The sequence below is a fragment of the Lutra lutra genome, chromosome 4 (assembly GCF_902655055.1).
Source record: "Lutra lutra chromosome 4, mLutLut1.2, whole genome shotgun sequence".
NCBI classification, from domain to species: Eukaryota; Metazoa; Chordata; class Mammalia; order Carnivora; family Mustelidae; genus Lutra; species Lutra lutra.
Window position 1 is genome coordinate 68,409,730 of NC_062281.1, and position 19,717 is coordinate 68,429,446.

Below are 19,717 nucleotides of genomic sequence, written 5' to 3' on the forward strand. Positions count from 1 at the left end.
CCTTTTTATCCCCTTTCTCCCCCCTCACAATTCGGGATCTCTTCTGATTTGGCTAAAGCATATTTTCCTGGGGTTGTTGCCACCCTTTTTACTTGCTCCTACTTGCAAGTATTTTACTTGCTCCTTCATAAACTCTTATCTGGACAAAATGACAAGGCGGAAAAATTCACAACAAAAAAAAGAACAAGAGGCAGTACCAAAGGCTAGGGACCTAATCAATACAGACATTGGTAATATGTCAGATATAGAGTTCAGAATGACGATTCTCAAGGTTCCAGCCGGGCTTGAAAAAGGCATGGAAGATATTAAAGCAACCCTCTCGGGAGATATAAAAGCCCTTTCTGGAGAAATAAAAGAACTAAAATCTAACCAAGTTGAAATCAAAAAAGCTATTAATGAGGTGCAATCAAAAATGGAGGCTCTCACTGCTAGGATAAATGAGGCAGAAGAAAGAATTAGCGATATAGAAGACCAAATGACAGAGAATAAAGAAGCTGAGCAGAAGAGGGACAAACAGCTACTGGACCACGAGGGGAGAATTCGAGAGATAAGTGACACCATAAGACGAAACAACATTAGAATAATTGGGATTCCAAAAGAAGAGGAAACAGAGAGGGGAGCAGAAGGTATCTTGGAGAGAATTATTGGAGAGAATTTCCCCAATATGGCAAAGGGAACAGGCATCAAAATTCAGGAGGTTCAGAGAACCCCCCTCAAAATCAATAAGAATAGGTCCACACCCCGTCACCTAATAGTAAAATTTACAAGTCTTAGTGACAAAGAAAAGATCCTGAAGGCAGCCCGGGAAAAGAAGTCTGTAACATACAATGGTAAAAATATTAGATTGGCAGCAGACTTATCCACAGAGACCTGGCAGGCCAGAAAGAGCTGGCATGATATATTCAGAGTACTAAATGAGAAAAACATGCAGCCAAGAATACTATATCCAGCTAGGCTATCATTGAAAATAGAAGGAGAGATTAAAAGCTTCCAGGACAAACAAAAACTGAAAGAATTTGCAAACACCAAACCAGCTCTACAGGAAATATTGAAAGGGGTCCTCTAAGCAAAGAGAGACCCTAAAAGTAGTAGATCAGAAAGAAACAGAGACAATATACAATAACAGTCACCTTACAGGCAATACAATGGCACTAAATTCATATCTCTCAATACTTACCCTGAATGTTAATGGGCTAAATGCCCCAATCAAAAGACACAGGGTATCAGAATGGATCAAAAAACAAAACCCATCTATATGTTGCCAACAAGAAACTCATCTTAAACCCGAAGACACCTCCAGGTTTAAAGTGAGGGGGTGGAAAAGAATTTACCATGCTAATGGACATCAGAAGAAAGCGCGAGTGGCAATCCTTATATCAGATCAATTAGATTTTAAGCCAAAGACTATAATAAGAGATGAGGAAGGACACTATATCATACTAAAGGAACTGTCCAACAAGAAGATCTAACAATTTTAAATATCTATGCCCCTAACGTGGGAGCAGCCAACTATATAAACCAATTAATAACAAAATCAAAGAAACACATCGACAATAATACAATAATAGTAGGGGACTTTAACACTCCCCTCACTGAAATGGACAGATCATACAAGCAAAGATCAACAAGGAAATAAAGGCCTTAAATGACACACTGGACCAGATGGACATCACAGATATATTCAGAACATTTCATCCCAAAGCAACAGAATACATATTCTTCTCTAGTGCACATGGAACATTCGCCAGAGTAAATCACATTCTCGGTCCTAAATCAGGTCTCAACCGGTATCAAAAGATTGGAATCATTCCCTGCATATTTTCAGACCACAATGCTCTGAAGCTAGAACTCAATCACAAGAGGAAATTTGGAAAGAACCCAAATACATGGAGACTAAACAGCATCCTTCTAAAGAATGAATGGGTCAACCAGGAAATTAAAGAAGAATTGAAAAAATTTATGGAAACAAATGATAATGAAAACACAACAGTTCAGAATCTGTGGGACACAACGAAGGCAGTCCTGAGAGGAAAATATATAGCGGTACAAGCCTTTCTCAAGAAACAAGAAAGGTCTCAGGTACACAACCTAACCCTACACCTAAAGGAGCTGGAGAAAGAACAAGAAAGAAACCCTAAACCCAGCAGGAGAAGAGAAATCATAAAGATTAGAGCAGAAATCAATGAAATAGAAACCAAAAAAACAATAGAACAAATCAACGAAACTAGGAGCTGGTTCTTTGAAAGAATTAATAAGATTGATAAACCCCTGGCCAGACTTATCAAAAAAAAAAGAGAAAGGACCCAAATAAATAAAATTATGAATGAAAGAGGAGAGATCACAACGAACACCAAAGAAATACAGACAATTATAAGAACATACTATGAGCAACACTACGCCAACAAATTTGACAATCTGGAAGAAATGGATGCATTCCTAGAGACATATAAACTACCACAACTGAACCAGGAAGAAATAGAAAGCCTGAATAGACCCATAACCAGTAAGGAGATTGAAACAGTCATCAAAAATCTCCAAACAAACAAAAGCCCAGGGCCAGACGGCTTCCCGGGGGATTTCTACCAAACATTTAAAGAAGAACTAATTCCTATTCTCCTGAAACTGTTCCAAAAAATAGAAATAGAAGGAAAACTTCCAAACTCATTTTATGAGGCCAGCATCACCTTGATCCCAAAACCAGACAAGGATCCCAACAAAAAAGAGAACTACAGACCAATATCCTTGATGAACACAGATGCAAAAATTCTCGCCAAAATACTAGCCAATAGGATTCAACAGTACATTAAAAGGATTATTCACCACGACCAAGTGGGATTTATTCCAGGGCTGCAGGGCTGGTTCAACATCCGCAAATCAATCAATGTGATACAACACATTAATAAAAGAAAGAACAAGAACCATATGATACTCTCCATAGATGCTGAAAAAGCATTTGACAAAGTACAGCATCCCTTCCTGATCAAAACTCTTCAAAGTGTAGAGATAGACGGTACATACCTCAATATTATCAAAGCCATCTATGAAAAACCCACCGCAAATATCATTCTCAATGGAGAAAAACTGAAAGCTTTTCTGCTAAGGTCAGGAACACGGCAGGGATGTCCGTTATCACCACTGCTATTCAACATAGTACTAGAAGTCCTAGCCTCAGCAATCAGACAACAAAAGGAAATTAAAGGCATCCAAATCTGCAAAGAAGAAGTCAAACTATCACTCTTTGCAGATGATATGTTACTATATGTGGAAAACCCAAAAGACTCCACTGCAAAACTGCTAGAACTTGTACAGGAATTCAGTAAAGTGTCAGGATATAAAATCAATGCACAGAAATCAGTTGCATTTCTCTACACCAACAACAAGACAGAAGAAAGAGAAATTAAAGAGTCCATCCCATTTATAATTGCACCCAAAACTATAAGATACCTAGGAATAAACCTAACCAAAGAAACTAAGAATCTATACTCAGAAAACTATAAAGTACTCATGAAAGAAATTGAGGAAGACACAAAGAAATGGAAAAATGTTCCATGCTCCTGGATTGGAAGAATAAATATTGTGAAAATGTCTATGCTACCTAAAGCAATCTACACATTTAATGCAATTCCTATCAAAGTACCATCCATTTTCTTCAAAGAAATGGAACAAATAATCCTAAAATTTATATGGAACCAGAAAAGACCTCGAATAGCCAAAGCAATATTGAAAAAGAAAGCCAAAGTTGGTGGCATCACAATTCCGGACTTCAAGCTCTATTACAAAGCTGTCATCATCAAGACAGCATGGTACTGGCACAAAAACAGACACATAGATCAATGGAACAGAATAGAGAGCCCAGAAATGGACCCTCAACTCTATGGTCAACTCATCTTCGACAAAGCAGGAAAGAATGTCCAATGGAAAAAAGACAGCCTCTTCAATAAATGGTGTTGGGAAAATTGGACAGCCACATGCAGAAAAATGAAATTGGATCATTTCCTTACACCACACACGAAAATAGACTCAAAATGGATGAAGGATCTCAATGTGAGAAAGGAATCCATCAAAATCCTCGAGGAGAACACAGGCAGCAACCTCTTCGACCTCAGCCTCAGCAACATCTTCCTAGGAACATCACCAAAGGCAAGGGAAGCAAGGGCAAAAATGAACTTTTGGGATTTTATCAAGATCAAAAGCTTTTGCACAGCAAAGGAAACAGTGAACAAAACCAAAAGACAACTGACAGAATGGGAGAAGATATTTGCAAACGACATATCAGATAAAGGGCTAGTGTCCAAAATCTATAAAGAACTTAGCAAACTCAATAACCAAAGAACAAATAATCCAATCAAGAAATGGGCAGAAGACATGAACAGACATTTCTGCAAAGAAGACATCCAGATGGCCAACAGACACATGAAAAAGTGCTCCATATCACTCGGCATCAGGGAAATACAAATCAAAACCACCATGAGATAGCACCTCACAGCAGTCAGAATGGCTAAAATTAACAAGTCAGGAAATGACAGATGCTGGCGAGGATGCGGAGAAAGGGGAACCCTCCTACACTGTTGGTGGGAATGCAAGCTGGTGCAACCACTCTGGAAAACAGCATGGAGGTTCCTCAAAAGGTTGAAAATAGAACTACCCTATGACCCTGCAATTGCACTGCTGGGTATTTACCCTAAAGATACAAACGTAGTGATCCGAAGGGGCACGTGCACCCGAATGTTTATAGCAGCAATGTCTACAATAGCCAAACTATGGAAAGAACCTAGATGTCCATCTACAGACGAATGGATAAAGAAGATGTGGTATATATACACAATGGAATACTATGCAGCCATCAAAAGAAATGAAATCTTGCCATTTGCGACGACGTGGATGGAGCTAGAGGGTATCATGCTTAGCGAAATAAGTCAATCGGAGAAAGACAACTATCATATGATCTCCCTGATATGAGGGAGAGGAGATGCAACATGGGGGGTTGAGGGGGTAGGAGAAGAGTAAATGAAACAAGATGGGATTGGGAGGGAGACAAACCATAAGTGACTCTTAATCTCACAAAACAAACTGAGGGTTGATGGGGGGAGGGGGTTGGGAGAGGGGGTGGGGTTATGGATATTGGGGAGGGTATGTGCTATGGTGAGTGTTGTGAAGTGTGTAAACCTGGCGATTCGCAGACCTGTACCCCTGGGGATAAAAATATATGTTTATAAAGCTGTAAAAAAAAAAAAAAGAAAAAGAAAAAAGAAAGGATGAATACCCAAGTTTTGTAGCAACATGGACGGGACTGGAAGAGATTATGCTGAGTGAAATAAGTCAAGCAGAGAGAGTCAATTATCATATGGTTTCACTTATTTGTGGAGCATAACAAATAGCATGGAGGACAAGGGGAGATGGAGAGGAGAAGGGAGTTGAGGGAAATTGGAAGGGGAGGTGAACCATGAGAGACTATGGACTCTGAAAAACGATCTGAGAATTTTGAAGGGGTGGGGGGTGGGAGGTTGGGGGCACCAGGTGGTGCGTATTGTAGAGGGCTCGGATTGCATGGAGAACTGGGTGTGGTGCAAAAATAATGAATACTGTTATGCTGAAAAAATAAAAAAAATTTAAAAAAAATTATTAATGCCACTAGCCCAGGAAACCAAATGCTGGACTTATCAAATGTCAACTGTATCCAGCCTCTCTTTCTCCCTGAAACTGACCCTCCTTCTACCACTTTCTATACAGAGAACCACCATATAATTGTTTCCTATACATGGTAGCCACTGGTGGAACCAAACAAGGCCATATTATCCTGGCTAGAAATTCATGAGGTGGGTTAGTGCAAAGGTCTCACCCTAGTAGTAGCAGGGGTATTTAGCCAAGTCAATTAGTTTAGGATTCCTTGGACTGGGAAATATAGATGGATTAGTGAGTTAAATAAGTAAATGGAACCAATTTGCAGAGAGACACAGATAAACCAAGAGACCATGTTAACTTAGAGACCTGGAGAGAGTTGTTGGCCTCTAGAAGTATCATTCCCAGTTATAGTTTACAGGTGCCTGCATTAGTTTGCTGGGACTGCTATCACAAAGTATCAAAGGCTAAGTGGCTTAAACAACAAAAATTTATTTTCTAACAATTCTGATATCAAGATATTGGCAGGGTTGATTTCTCCTTGGCTCATAGACGGCTATCTTCTTCCTCTGTCTCTTCATAGTATCTTCCCTCTATACATGTCAGTGTCCTAAACTCCTCTTTTCATAAGGATACAAGTCAGATTGAATTAGGGCCCATGCTAATGATCTTATTTTAATTTTATTATCTCTTTAAAGAACTCATCTACAAATCAGAATCACATTCTGAGATATTGGGGGTTAGAACTTCAACATATGAATTTGGGACTCAATTCAGTCCTTTAGAGCATCCTCTCCTTTTTATATAAGTGCTCTGTGTGAATCTATGCATTCAAAACAACCTGACAAACTATATTAGAATTCCTTGTTGTAAGAAGCAGAAAATCCAATTGAAACAACCTTTAGGAAAAAGGGAATTTATTGACTCAAGTAACTGAAAAGAGCTTTTCTTGCCCAAGTTTTTCTAATAAAACCCCAGAGTTTAGTCTCACTGGCATGGATTTTATCACCAAATTCAACTCTACTTAAATCTGTATACCCATCTTTAAATCAATCATTCTGGTCAAAGGACAACAGGGCAGGTCATGATTACCTGAATATCCTTGGAACTAGCAAGGTGGGGTCAATCCCACAGAAACACATAGCATGAAATGGGAGAGAGTGGGTCCCCACAGGGAAAATTCAGGTGTTGTTAACAGAAGAAGGGGGAATACACAGAGGCTGACAGACAAAAACAGCATATGTACATTATATTACCCAGACTACTCAGATTCCAGTGCTTGGTTAAATATGCAGTGATTGATTGCATTGATTGGATACAGTATGTTTTGAGAACTTTCATTGCACATAGTTGGAGCTGAATAAATGTTTACAAAAATTTGTTGGAATGTAAATGTTAATAATCTATAGACAGAATTATTTTGCAATTAACTAGGAAATGTTTCTGAATACAGAGGATATTTTTCCACTTCCAATCTTTATAGTGAACCTTGTGGATATTGACTTATGATTATTAATTTCTTATTTCTAGAAATCTATACTTATACCTCAAACACTGTCTCATTCAGTGTTCTGAATTATTTTGTAAACCATGTTTATTTGCTTTCATTAGACCACAGTCTTGAGAATTTCTGGCTTCTTTACACACATCACCAAGTATTTTGTTTAGACTCAGTTAGCAAAAGATCATCATGAAAGAGGCAATAAACTGAAGTAAGATCAGTGAACAATTTAAGTTTTACTGCTAATAAGGTTTCTTTGTTCCTTCCCAGTAAAGATGACTATCAATATTGCTAAGAGATGTTTATTAAACTGATAAAAATGAATATTGTCTTTAAAGACTTAGCTGCCCTTATTTGATCTCAAAGATAAACTTATAAAATTAATCCTTCTGATGTTTGCTTATTATTCAAGCATAACTTTTCTTCTACATACAGTGACTAGTTTTTTTTTTGTTCAGCTTCAGCAAATTTTTGGCAGAAGTTCTGTCAATGGCTCTTTGGATAAGAAGCCCTGCCAGTAGGGCTTAAGCAACATTTTGCAAGGTGTAGGAGCAGGGAGTCAGAATGGGCTAACATTGAAAATTAAAGAATTTCCAAAGTATAAGAATCACTGTTTTTAATGGTTTAATCCCTTGAAGTTTTCAATTAGAGAAGCTTCCCTTTATGTCTCCCATATTCTGGTGACTAATGATTTCATCGATTTATTACATGAATATTTATATAGCAGACAAGAGAAGCATGGATCCCATCTTAATGGAACTTAGTTTCCTATGGGGGGGATTCCCTAATGCATGGATGATGGGGGTTGCCCTGGTGTTTGAAGGTATCCGTGTGTAAATGTGTGAAAGGTAGTACAACTACTGTCCATTAATCTTTGCTCAGAACATGCCGGTAAAATAGGAGAGAAAACCTGAAGTTATGAAGCATCCACTTTTTTATCATCTGTGCCAACAAAGGCAAGTAGCAAGTAAAGAGCTGCCCAAATCTCACCAAATCTCATTGTGGAATAAATGATGCATAGTAAGAGTGGTAGATTTAACTTCTTTCTCATCTCTTACATAGACATCCCATCTATCTGAATCCTTGCCTCTTCTATTAAGCCTTTCTGATCATTCCAGCTCAGAATGATCTTATTCTTCCCTTTTTCTCAGCTCCCATAGTGCTTCAACTTAAATAGTCCCCAATAGTAGTACCTGATTTTTAGATGTCTTGCTGTGTTCCTTGAGGGCACGAACCAGATTTAATGCTCTTTTATTATTCCCTAAAGCCTATGGTCTGGGGTAGAGCAGGAGCTCTATAACCACTGGCTAAAAGAACAAGAATGCTTTGCTCAGGTTAATGTTAAACTTAGTTTGTTTTCTAAGGCCATAAACCACCCAGTAATTAGAGGGATATTTGTGTAGGAATGTCTTGAATGTAACTGTAATGGAATAGATCTTGTCTGGTAGCTGGATAAGATGGACGAGGCCTAATAAAAATCTAATAAATTAAGTCAAAACTGACCCAGAGAACATCAGAGCTGGAAGAGTTGTACCAAAATCATTTGATATACAGATCCTTACTTTATAGAAAGGAAACTTTCTGTAAAAGTTTCTGGCTTGCTCAAGGTCACATTGAATTAGGGAGAAAACCCAGACCAGTAACTATAGTTCTTGACCAAATTGTTGGGTAAAGAGTCAGGTTGGGAGTCAGGTTCGAAGCCAACTAGACTCAACCTGTGTTTGCCAAGTCATCATAATAGTAACTACCATTTTCCAAACCCTTTTTAGTGTTTCTGACACCATGTTGGGTACTTCCTGGACAGTCATACATTACTTCATTTAATCTGCATGACCCACCAGAGGGAGGTGCTGTATCAGCCAATTGAAAAACAGAATCTGTAAAAGGCACATACTAAGAGATTTGTTGCAATCGGTTTATGTGATTGCGTGGGCTGACAAGGAAAGTCCAAAATCTGTAGAGAAGAGTACTCTGGGATTTGGGACAGAGTGAAGCTGCTGTCTGCAGGTAGAATTTCTTCTTGAAGGAAGCCCCAGCACTACTTTTAAATATTTTCAACTGATTGAATCAGGCCCATGAAGATTATCCAGGATAATCTCCCTTGCTTAAAGTCAACTGATTATGGACTTTAATACACCTGCAAAACACCTTTATAGCAACACCTAGAATAGTGATTGAATAACTGGAGACTGTAACCTAGATAAGTTTACCCCCAAAAAACTGATCATCACAGGTACTATTTTGTTTAACTAGTTCCCCAAGTCACAGGGGTGGTTAATGGCAGAGCCAAGTCCTCGGGCCCTTTCTGCCTGTCTCCATGACTCATGTCTGAGCCATGCAGTGTGCAATCTGTTAAAGACAAACTGAGCAAGTTCTCATACCACACTGAGCCCCAGATTCTTTCCTCTGTGAAATAAAGAAAATCACATCTCTGGCACAGGGTTGATATGTGAATTAAACGAGGAAAAGTGCAGTGCTAGCACATAGTAAGGATCCAGTAAATGTTAGTTTCCTTTCCTTCTGCTTTGTTCTGCATACATTCACATATACACGCATGAGCCACCTTCCCAGATCATACCAAAATTAATGCCACAAGATGGGCTCTGGTTCAGGTACAGGTTTCTCTCTAAAATATTACACAAACGTTGCCATTTCAGGGGGCATAGCCATGACCTCCATGAATCCTTGGGCATTCCTGATTCATTCCATCTCTCTTGCCAGCTTTGACTCCTATCTGCTGGAAGAGTAGGTTTACTTTCTTGACTGGATAAAAAAGGACAAGTTGGCTGCTTCTGGTTCTTGCTCTTTTGCATTTGCTTCTGCCTTATCTGAATTCAGATCTCTTTTCCAAGAAAGAAATATTTCTGCCTTTATGCAGTAATTGTAAGAAATGATCTCATGTGTGCGGATACTTTGTGAGCGTGTTCCCCAAAGTCACTGTTCTGCTACTTCCTGGTGTGTTAGAGGTTGTCCGCAAGGGCAGGGGGATTAGACCTGTTGGAATTCTTTTGTCTCCCTTCACTTGGGTGGGGCACAAAGGGAATTGATTACTCCTGTTTTGTCCTCAAGATAACAGCAGTCACAACCTGAGGTCCAGTAACCAACTGGCACTCCCTGATATTTTGCACTTTATCTACCCAAAGTTAAAACCAACAATTTTAGAAGACCTTCACGGCCATGACTAAATGGCATGATTAGACTTCACTTGACTGAAGTTCAGTAAGTGAAAACATTTCTTCCGGCTAGAAAGTCACAGCTGCATGTTATCTATACTACTAACCTGTACTTCTTTAGTGTACTTCTCCTCCCTCAAACTGCCATCCTTGAATACATCTAATGATGTCATCTCTACACCTCATGAAGCTGTAGCTGGGAAAAATATCCTAGGAGTCTCAAATAGGCTAGGTTGAGACTAGCGTAGTCTCAACATGTGGATATCATCATGTGAACAATATAAAAAATATGAACCCTTTGTGCTATTTAGCTTGTTTCCCTCTCCCATCTCTACTGTCACTATTCCAGACCTCTCCCTGTTTCCCCCTACCCAACTCTCTCCTCCTTATACCTTACTCGCAGTGGATGACTTTGCCAACTCCCTGGCAGAGAACTCCAAGGCTAGCAGAGAGAAACTCCTTCAACTTCCTGATTGATGACCTCCTGTTTTCCTACTAAAACTTTCCTTCCCTTTATTCTCAGAGGAAAGCATATTCCTTCTTCTATTATTCCTGGTGAATCCTTCAATCTAACCCTGTACTCCCCCCACCTCCTTCTCTATAATTTCCATTCTGAACTTTTAAACTCTTTTTCACAAGATCCTACCCAACAGCCTTTAAGATTCAAGTGTTGCCTATCAGGAAGGAAGAAAGGGAGGGAGAGAGGAAGAGTGAAAGGGGAGAGAGAGAAGGGGAGGGGACAGACAGGCTTCTCGGGATGGTTGTCCTCATGCCTCCAGTTTTTCATTTTTCACGATGAATGTACTGTAATTTGCCTTTTGCCCTCTACTATTTCACTGAAGATGTTTTTGCTAAGGTTGTCAGTGACCTATCAATTGTCAAATCCAGTGATTACTTTGGTTCTGTATCAAATTTGATGATTATGGGACATTTGGCACTGTCTTCTAGAACCACGTACTCCTAGTTCTCTTCCACCTCCTGACAGGTTCTCATCAGTATCCTGCACTGACTTTCTCCATCAAAATGCTCCCTAAGCTTCTGTGATGACTCTTATTTTCTTCTCACTCTGTGTCTTCTTCCAATGATATCTAGGCCTTAGCAGAAACTTTAATGGCTTCTTTCTCCTGTACCAAAGATCACTATAACATATACACTTTGCTGCAGCAGTTGCCCAATGCCCAGGAATTTCTCTAGGAAACACCTTTTGCCTGTGACTTAGAACTTTCTTTTCTTCTTGGTTTCCATCCCATTCCCTGGAACAAGGAACCTTGCTCTCTGCTAGGCTTCTATGCATGCATAACTTATTTAGATGATCAGCCTGGCTTTTGAGTCTACTGTAACAAGAAGAAAATTATTAATTCATGAGTCCTTCCAACCTTTCTCCTCTTCCTGGCCACTAAAAGGATCCTGACTTTGCAGGTTTCATTTCTTCTCCTCCCTTACCCTCCAAAGAAGCCTCTTCCTGCCTTATCGGGCAGGGGATTTTAGATGCAGGGGATTTTAGATGCAGGATAAGGAGGAAGTGGGAGGGATATAGGAATAGGAGATGTGGGGGCTAGGAGTAGGGGAAGGCTTTTCTGGACATGTAGGAGGGTTGAAGGAGCAGTTTGTGATGAAAGGGAAGCAAATGAGAAAGAGACAGGGGTTTTAAGAAGCATTGATATGGTCTTTGTATTCATTCAAGATGCTTTTAAAAATGTAAGCCAGCCACACCGTCTTTGGGGTGATCCGTGGTGGACGTTTTGAGGGCAGCTGACCTGCAGCCTGCGCGTCCCGGACCGCCTCCCGTGGAAGCCTGAGCCAGCCGTGTAGCTTTCTCCCTTTGTCTCATAACCATGTCCACCAACAAGAATGCTAATTCACCAGCTGCCCGCCTTAACAGATTCAAGAACAAGGGGAAAGACAGTACAGAAATGAGGCGGCGTTGAATAGAAGTTAATGTGGAGCTGAGGAAAGCGAAGAAGGATGACCAGATGCTGAAAAGGAGAAACGTAAGCTCGTTTCCCGATGATGCTACCTCTCCACTGCAGGAAAATCGCAACAACCAGGGCACTGTAAATTGGTCAGTTGATGACATTGTCAAGGGCATAAATAGCAACAATTTGGAAAGCCAGCTCCAGGCTACTCAAGCTGCTAGGAAACTGCTTTCTCGGGAAAAGCAGCCCCCCATAGACAACATAATCCGGGCTGGTTTGATTCCAAAATTTGTGTCCTTCTTGGGAAGAGCTGATTGTAGTCCCATTCAGTTTGAATCCGCTTGGGCTCTCACCAACATTGCTTCCAGGACATCAGAACAGACCAAGGCTGTGGTCGATGGAGGCGCGATCCCAGCGTTCATTTCCCTGTTGGCATCTTCCCACGCCCACATCAGCGAACAGGCTGTGTGGGCTCTAGGAAACATTGCAGGTGACGGTTCCATTTTTCGAGACTTGATTATCAAGTATGGTGCAGTTGATCCGCTTCTGGCTCTCCTCGCGGTTCCTGATATGTCATCGTTAGCATGTGGCTACTTACGTAACCTTACTTGGACACTTTCAAACCTTTGTCGCAACAAGAACCCCGCACCCCCGCTAGATGCCCTCGAGCAGATTCTTCCTACCTTAGTTCGTCTCCTGCATCACGATGATCCAGAGGTCTTAGCAGATACCTGCTGGGCCATCTCCTACCTGACGGATGGTCCAAATGAACGGATTGAAATGGTTGTGAAAACAGGAGTTGTGCCCCAGCTTGTGAAGCTCCTAGGAGCTACTGAATTGCCCATTGTGACTCCTGCGCTAAGAGCCATAGGAAATATTGTCACTGGGACAGATGAACAGACTCAGGTTGTAATAGATGCAGGAGCGCTTGCTGTCTTTCCTAGCCTGCTAACGAACCCCAAAACTAATATTCAGAAGGAAGCCACGTGGACAATGTCAAACATCACAGCTGGCCGCCAGGACCAGATCCAGCAAGTTGTGAATCACGGATTAGTCCCATTCCTCGTTGGTGTTCTCTCTAAGGCAGACTTTAAGACACAAAAGGAAGCTGTCTGGGCTGTGACCAACTATACAAGTGGTGGGACAGTTGAACAGATTGTATACCTCGTCCATTGTGGCATAATAGAACCATTGATGAACCTCTTAACTGCGAAGGATACCAAAATTATTCTGGTCATTCTGGATGCCATTTCCAACATCTTTCAGGCTGCTGAGAAACTAGGTGAAACCGAGAAACTTAGTATAATGATTGAAGAATGTAGAGGTTTGGACAAAACCGAGGCTCTACAAAACCATGAAAATGAGTCTGTGTACAAAGCTTCATTAAACTTGATTGAGAAGTATTTCTCTGTAGAGGAAGAGGAAGATCAGAATGTTGTGCCAGAAACTACCTCTGAAGGCTTTCCGTTCCAGGTTCAGGATGGCACTGCTGGGACCTTTAACTTTTAGCTTGTACAGCCGACGCAGAAAGTTGTTTGTGGTGTGCTTTGTTTGGTAGAAGTTTGTCTTACTGTTTCTCTACTAAGAACTCTTTTTAAATGTGTTTTGTTATTGTAGCACTTTTTACAACAAAACTCTACTTGACCAGTTCCAAACTGTAAAAACTGTATGAAGCTCCTCCTCCCAGTGGATTTCTTATTTCTATGTGGACTCTCTTCTCTTGCAGTGTCCTTTAAATAAAGATTAAATTCCACCCTTTTCTTAAAAAAAAAAAAAATGTAAGCCAATAAAATACTTTATATAATTTTGACGTACTTTTTGATTTATGGCATATTTTCCTTTATGGAAGTTCTGCTGTAGGGATGGACCACAGGGTTTCCCAAGCATACAATTCTTCCCCACAAAGCCTCTGAACCAAAGTGCGGATTTCCCCTTGGACACCACCCCCACACCCAGTCTTCTTCATTTGCCTTGAGGCTAGCCTATGTGGAGGAAAGATCCAAGTGCTCGCTGATCTTACCTATGCGGCTCTGGGCTCTGAACCTGTATCTCCAGGTCTGCTCTCTCTCCTGAGCTCCAAACAGTACACTGGACTGCTTACAAGACATTTCATTTAGATGTTTCGTAGAACCCTCACACAGTCAACTTGTCCCTGAATTGCCTCTTTATCTATGTCATCCCTTCTTCTTAATACCCCTTCTCTGTGTCCCCAATAAAGGAATTCCATCTCGACTGAGTCTCTTACTAAAGAAGCCTGGGTATCACCCTTCTCTTTGCTAAGCCTTTTTATTCCGCTGGTCACCAATCCTCTCCTATTTCTTAAATACATTGACAAGTTGAGCCACTTGATGATTCCTGAACTCTTGAAGTTTCTAAATTTTTCATATCATGCCACTGGCCACTCTGTTGTTTTTCCTGGGGAAGTCTTTCCATTCCCTATCTCTGCTCATCTGTTAAACATTACCTGATACTTAAACTCCCTCTTTTCTTTGAAGCCTTCCTTGATTGCCCTAAGGGGACCTAATCACTTTTACCTTTTGCTTTTTCCTTTTTTTTTAAGATTTAATTTATTTATTTGACAGAGACACAGCAAGAAAGGGAACACAAGCAGGGGGAATGGGAGAGGGAGAAGCAGTTCTCCCGCTAAGCGGGGAGCCAGACATGGGGCTTGATCCCAGGACCCTGGGATCATGACCTGAGCTGAAGGCAGAGGCTTAACAACTGAGCCACCCAGGTGGCTTTTACCTTTGTACTACCTTGTACACCCCTCACTTTTACCTTTGTACTATCTTGAATTAACCAGTATTAAGGCAGTTGTCACCATGTATTGTAATTCTTTTATTTATTCATCTGTCTCTGCTCCTAGACAATGAAATCCATCCATCCTATCCTATTGTTGAATCTCTAGCACCCAGCATGGTATCTGGTTTCTAGTAATTGCTCAAAAATTAAACATTTATCAATTACTTGAGTGAATGAACAATAAATTTGTAAAGTAGTTAGGAATCTAAATTAAAAATAAGAGAGATAGATTTCATGAAATTAAGTAATTTGTCCAATGTCATACAGTTACTATGTGAGGGAGCAGAGTTTGAACCTGGTCTGTTACTACAAAGTCCATTTTTTGTTTTTGTTTTTGTTTTTTACAACTGCATTACCTCCTATCTGGTCAAAACTCTTCTTACACTATAGAAGTTTATGCATTTACTTTCTTCACTAATAGTGATAATGTTGTCTCTCTTTCTGGTGACATTTTTAGGGCCATTTTCTTGGAGGTATCTCAGGGATGCAAGAAATATTTCAACCGTTCTGTTTTCATTGCATATTTTTATGCTCATCTTTGAGGTTTTCCCAGAAAATTCAAGATTTTAATGCCTTTTCTTCTACATTTATTTTACAAACCCTAGGTGATGATATTGTTGGAAAGTAGATCAGAGTTGGAATCTTCAAGCTCTACCCATTGTCGTTTATGGAAGTCCAGTAATCAATGCCAAGGGCACCCTGAAGCAAAGGTAGGTAGAAGAGTTTATTTTGAAAAACATTAAGGGACATAGTAGAACTAGATGTTTGGGAGTGGAGGGTTTTGTGTTCAATAAACCCTCACTATTACTCAGCAAAGATCTCTCTGTGGATTTCTCAGAAGCCAAGTAGAGGAGCCACCAATGCCCAGTGAATATTTTTCTTGGATTCATTTCTGAATCTGTGTCCTACCCATCTTCTTTAATTGCTGCCTATGGCAATGTGGCATATGATGTCTGGACATATTATCTCAGGAAAAAAAACAGAAACAGTTGGCAGTCCACACTCTTCTGTAAAACAACAACAAAAACAATATTGGTTTTCCCCAATTGGAGCATAGAGAGTATGTGAATCAAATCAATGATTGTTTGGGGTTTTGTTGTTGTTGTTGTTGTTGTTTGCTCATTTAAAAATACCTCTTTTGGGGCGCCTGGGTGGCTCAGTGGGTTAAGCCGCTGCCTTCAGCTCAGGTCATGATCCCAGGTCCTGGGTTCGAGCCCCGCATCGGGCTCTCTGCTCAGCAGGGAGCCTGTTTCCTCCTCTCTCTCTGCCTGCCTCTCTGCTTACTTGTGATTTCTCTCTGTCAAATAAATAAATAAAATCTTAAAAAAAATAAAATAAAATAAAATACCTCTTTTATTTCATCTCACAAGAATGTTGAATAATAGTCATTTTTAGTGTTTTAAAAAATCGTACCACTTTCTTAAGTAATTTGGGACACCTGAATTCTCTATAAACAGAGCACAAGGAGAAAGGTGACAATAACCATGGATAGAAGTTATTACTGGGAAAAAAAAAAAGTTGTTACTGAATTTTAAAATTTGTATGGCCCCTTTCCTCCAAGGAACTTAAGGCTCCTCACTAAACTTTTGTTGCCAAATAGGTATTAATCTTTTTAACACCAAAGGAGACAGGTGAAAGTGTACACTTTTTCAACACTATTTTACTGAACTATTTAGCAGTCAGCAGCTCACCTGCAGATGGAGTATGGAGAGGAATGTAATTCGGATTCTTATTCATTTGTTCCCCCAACATTTACTAATCACTTTCTAAGCATCAGGAACTGTCCTATGTACAGATAGTATGTACTATGTACCAAGGACACAGAGATTAAACAAATAAACATGGTCTGTACTATGGAGACGCTTACAGAAGACTGAATAGCCATGACAGTTACATACTGACTGACTGATGAGAGCCACCATGGCTACAGACACAGAGACCACTGGAACATGCTGAGGCACACCTTGTAAGATTGGATGAAGGAAGACTGTTGGGAAGTGAACTTGGGCTAGGTCTAGACAAATAAAAGACAGGCCAAGAAGTGCCTTAATAAAGGCAGTTTGCTCTTTAATAAGCAAAGGGGAGAAGACAAGGCTCCTTCAGGAAACTGTCAAAATTTCAGAATGGCTGGTGTAGAAATTTGGAAGCTGGGAACAGTAGTTCTGCAAGGGGGATGGAAAGAGTAGGGAGAGAGATCAGATAAGACAAAGGTATGAGCAAGGAAAGCACAGAGAAGGGTTCCATGAAACAACTTTCTCTGCTGTCTACCCAGCTATAGTGGAGCCAATGTTTCTTTTCTTTTTTTTTTTTTTAGGAATTTAATATTTTTTAATTACCATAAGTTGATGTTTATGAATCATTTGTGAGATACATTATAAAAAATACACAGGATACAGAGCTATAGAACTAAAGCCAAATCATAATACAATTGATAGAAACATGAAAACAAAGCTATTATCTACAATGTTTCTGATAGGACTCACCCTTTTTCTAGATAGGCCTGCCTCTCAGAAATATCCTGAGAGAGTCATGCCCCAGAGTTCACAGAAGCTGTTCTCCTGAGCTCAGGGACTCTAGGAGGCAGGGAAATGAGCCCCTTTCACTCTCCATTCCAGGAAGCACTTACCCAGACACTTCTTGTTCCCAAATGGGAACGGGCTTCCTAAGAATCCAAACATTTCAGGTCTTTCTTCTCAGTCTGTCAGGCCAGCCACCATGATCAATCCAATAGCAATTCTGTCCCAAGCTGAGTTAATAGCCTGCATTTCATTGCTGTGTGATTGTGTACCCAACCGGGCAGAGACCACACACATAGTCTCTCCCAGACTGTTGCTTCTGAGAGTTGTTGAGTACATCCTCACATACATATTGACTCTTCTGAACTATTGTTTAGTGGTAACTGATTGATGCTCAATAAGTATTTACAAACAATAATTAAAGTTGGGCTCTGTGGTGAGGGAAAAACATAGGGAAAGGAAATGGAGCAAAGAAAAAGTGAGAGTGTAGAAAGAATGTGGAAGAAATAATCATTAATATTAATTTATTGAGTGCTTACTAAATCACAAGTCTCCAGTTTAGCACGTGTATATTATCTCATTTAATATTTATAATGACCGCTGATATACATTATTATTATCTCTGCTTAACAAATGGGGAGGCGCAGAGAAATTGAGTAACTTCTGTAATGCCAGGGAAGTGTTTTTCTGATTCCAGACCAGGCTTCTTATTTGTTAATCTAGCTTCTAGAAGAGAGGGAGAGGCCTCAAGTCTTCCCTATAGAAATTTTACAGTTTGTACTTTTACTAACAGTTTGTATTTGAAAAAGAGCAGCAGAAGATTCTACCTTATGTTTCAATAACTAAAGAATAAAGTTTTAATCTTGCTTGACAGGCTTAAAAAAGAAATGTTTGACCACCCACACAATATTTTCTGGACATTCAAGATCACACTGCAACCTCCCTTCTTGCCCTCTCCTCACCATGATTATCCTGATTTTTGTTTATAATCCCCTTATATCCATTTTGATCATTAACTTCCTAGGAATGACAAGTGTACGTATATTTTTCTGGGTCCTCTGACTTAGTAGGGAAGCCAGAGATTAGGTTCTGGTGTCTACTATATGATATCACGACAAATGCCCACATTTGATTTATCCTTTCACATGGCATGGATTTGGGACTTACCATTAGATGTGACAAAAAATTTTTTTTCAATAGAATTACCCACAAATGAGTAGTGGGTGCCCTTAAAAGCACTATTTCATAAATGCCCTCTGGCTCTCAGATTGTCAGAAGCCCCACAGAAAATCCATTTGCAGATTAAACATGAGTGTTTCTTAAAGAGGTCTGTTTTTACTATTCCTAACATGGGTCTGTATGTACTATTTGTACTTTTATGATCTATTATATGTAATCTAGGAGACAGATGTTCTGTCTTTATTTAGCCTGAAGATGAAATATTGTTGAGTAAGCAGTGACATATTTTGGAATAGGTTAATGAGGCTCAATAGGGTAAATAAAAATGAGGAAAATGTACCTCAAGTCACAATACTTACAAATATAAGCATAGTCTGTAGTTAAATGCAATAGAGTTAAATACAATAGGCTATTTTCTTTTATGATTTCTTATATATTCCAATAATAATGATTACTCAGTTGAACTGCAGTACTGCTTAAGAATGTAGTTTTAAAGGACGCCTGGGTGGCTCAGTGGGTTAAGCATCTGCCTTCAGCTCAGGTCATGATCCCAGGACCCTGGGATCAAGTCCTGCATTTGAGCTCCGTGCCCAGCGGAGAGCATGCTTCTCCCTCAGTCTCTGATGCTCTCCTGCCTCCTCCCCCTGCTTGTGCGTGTGTGTTCTCTCTCTCTCCTGCTCTCTCTGTCTCTGACAAATAAATGAATAAAATGTTAAAAGGAAAAAAGAATGTAGGTTTAAGCATCAGATTAAGAAGCGCATATTTAAGTTCCTACCTTGAATTGCCCATTCAATGAAATAGTGAGTACTTGTTTCCAGTGAGTGAGAATACAGCAGTAGAGAAAACAAAGGTATTCGCTCATGGAACTTAGAGATTCTAGTAGGAGTAGACAGAAATGGACCCATGAACATATGATGTGTCAGGTGAGGGAAAATGAAGCAAAGCAAAAGATTTAGAAAGTGGAAGAGTATTATTATTTTAGCTGGGGAGTTAGGGAAAGGCCTCCCTTCT

The 19,717-nt window shown here is 39.9% G+C and overlaps 1 pseudogene; it reads left to right on the top strand.

The window, feature by feature from the left end:
* The first annotated feature begins 12,105 nt into the window (after positions 1-12,105).
* On the top strand, positions 12,106-13,905 carry LOC125099213 (importin subunit alpha-1-like; annotated as a pseudogene).
* Positions 13,906-19,717: the final 5,812 nt, after the last annotated feature.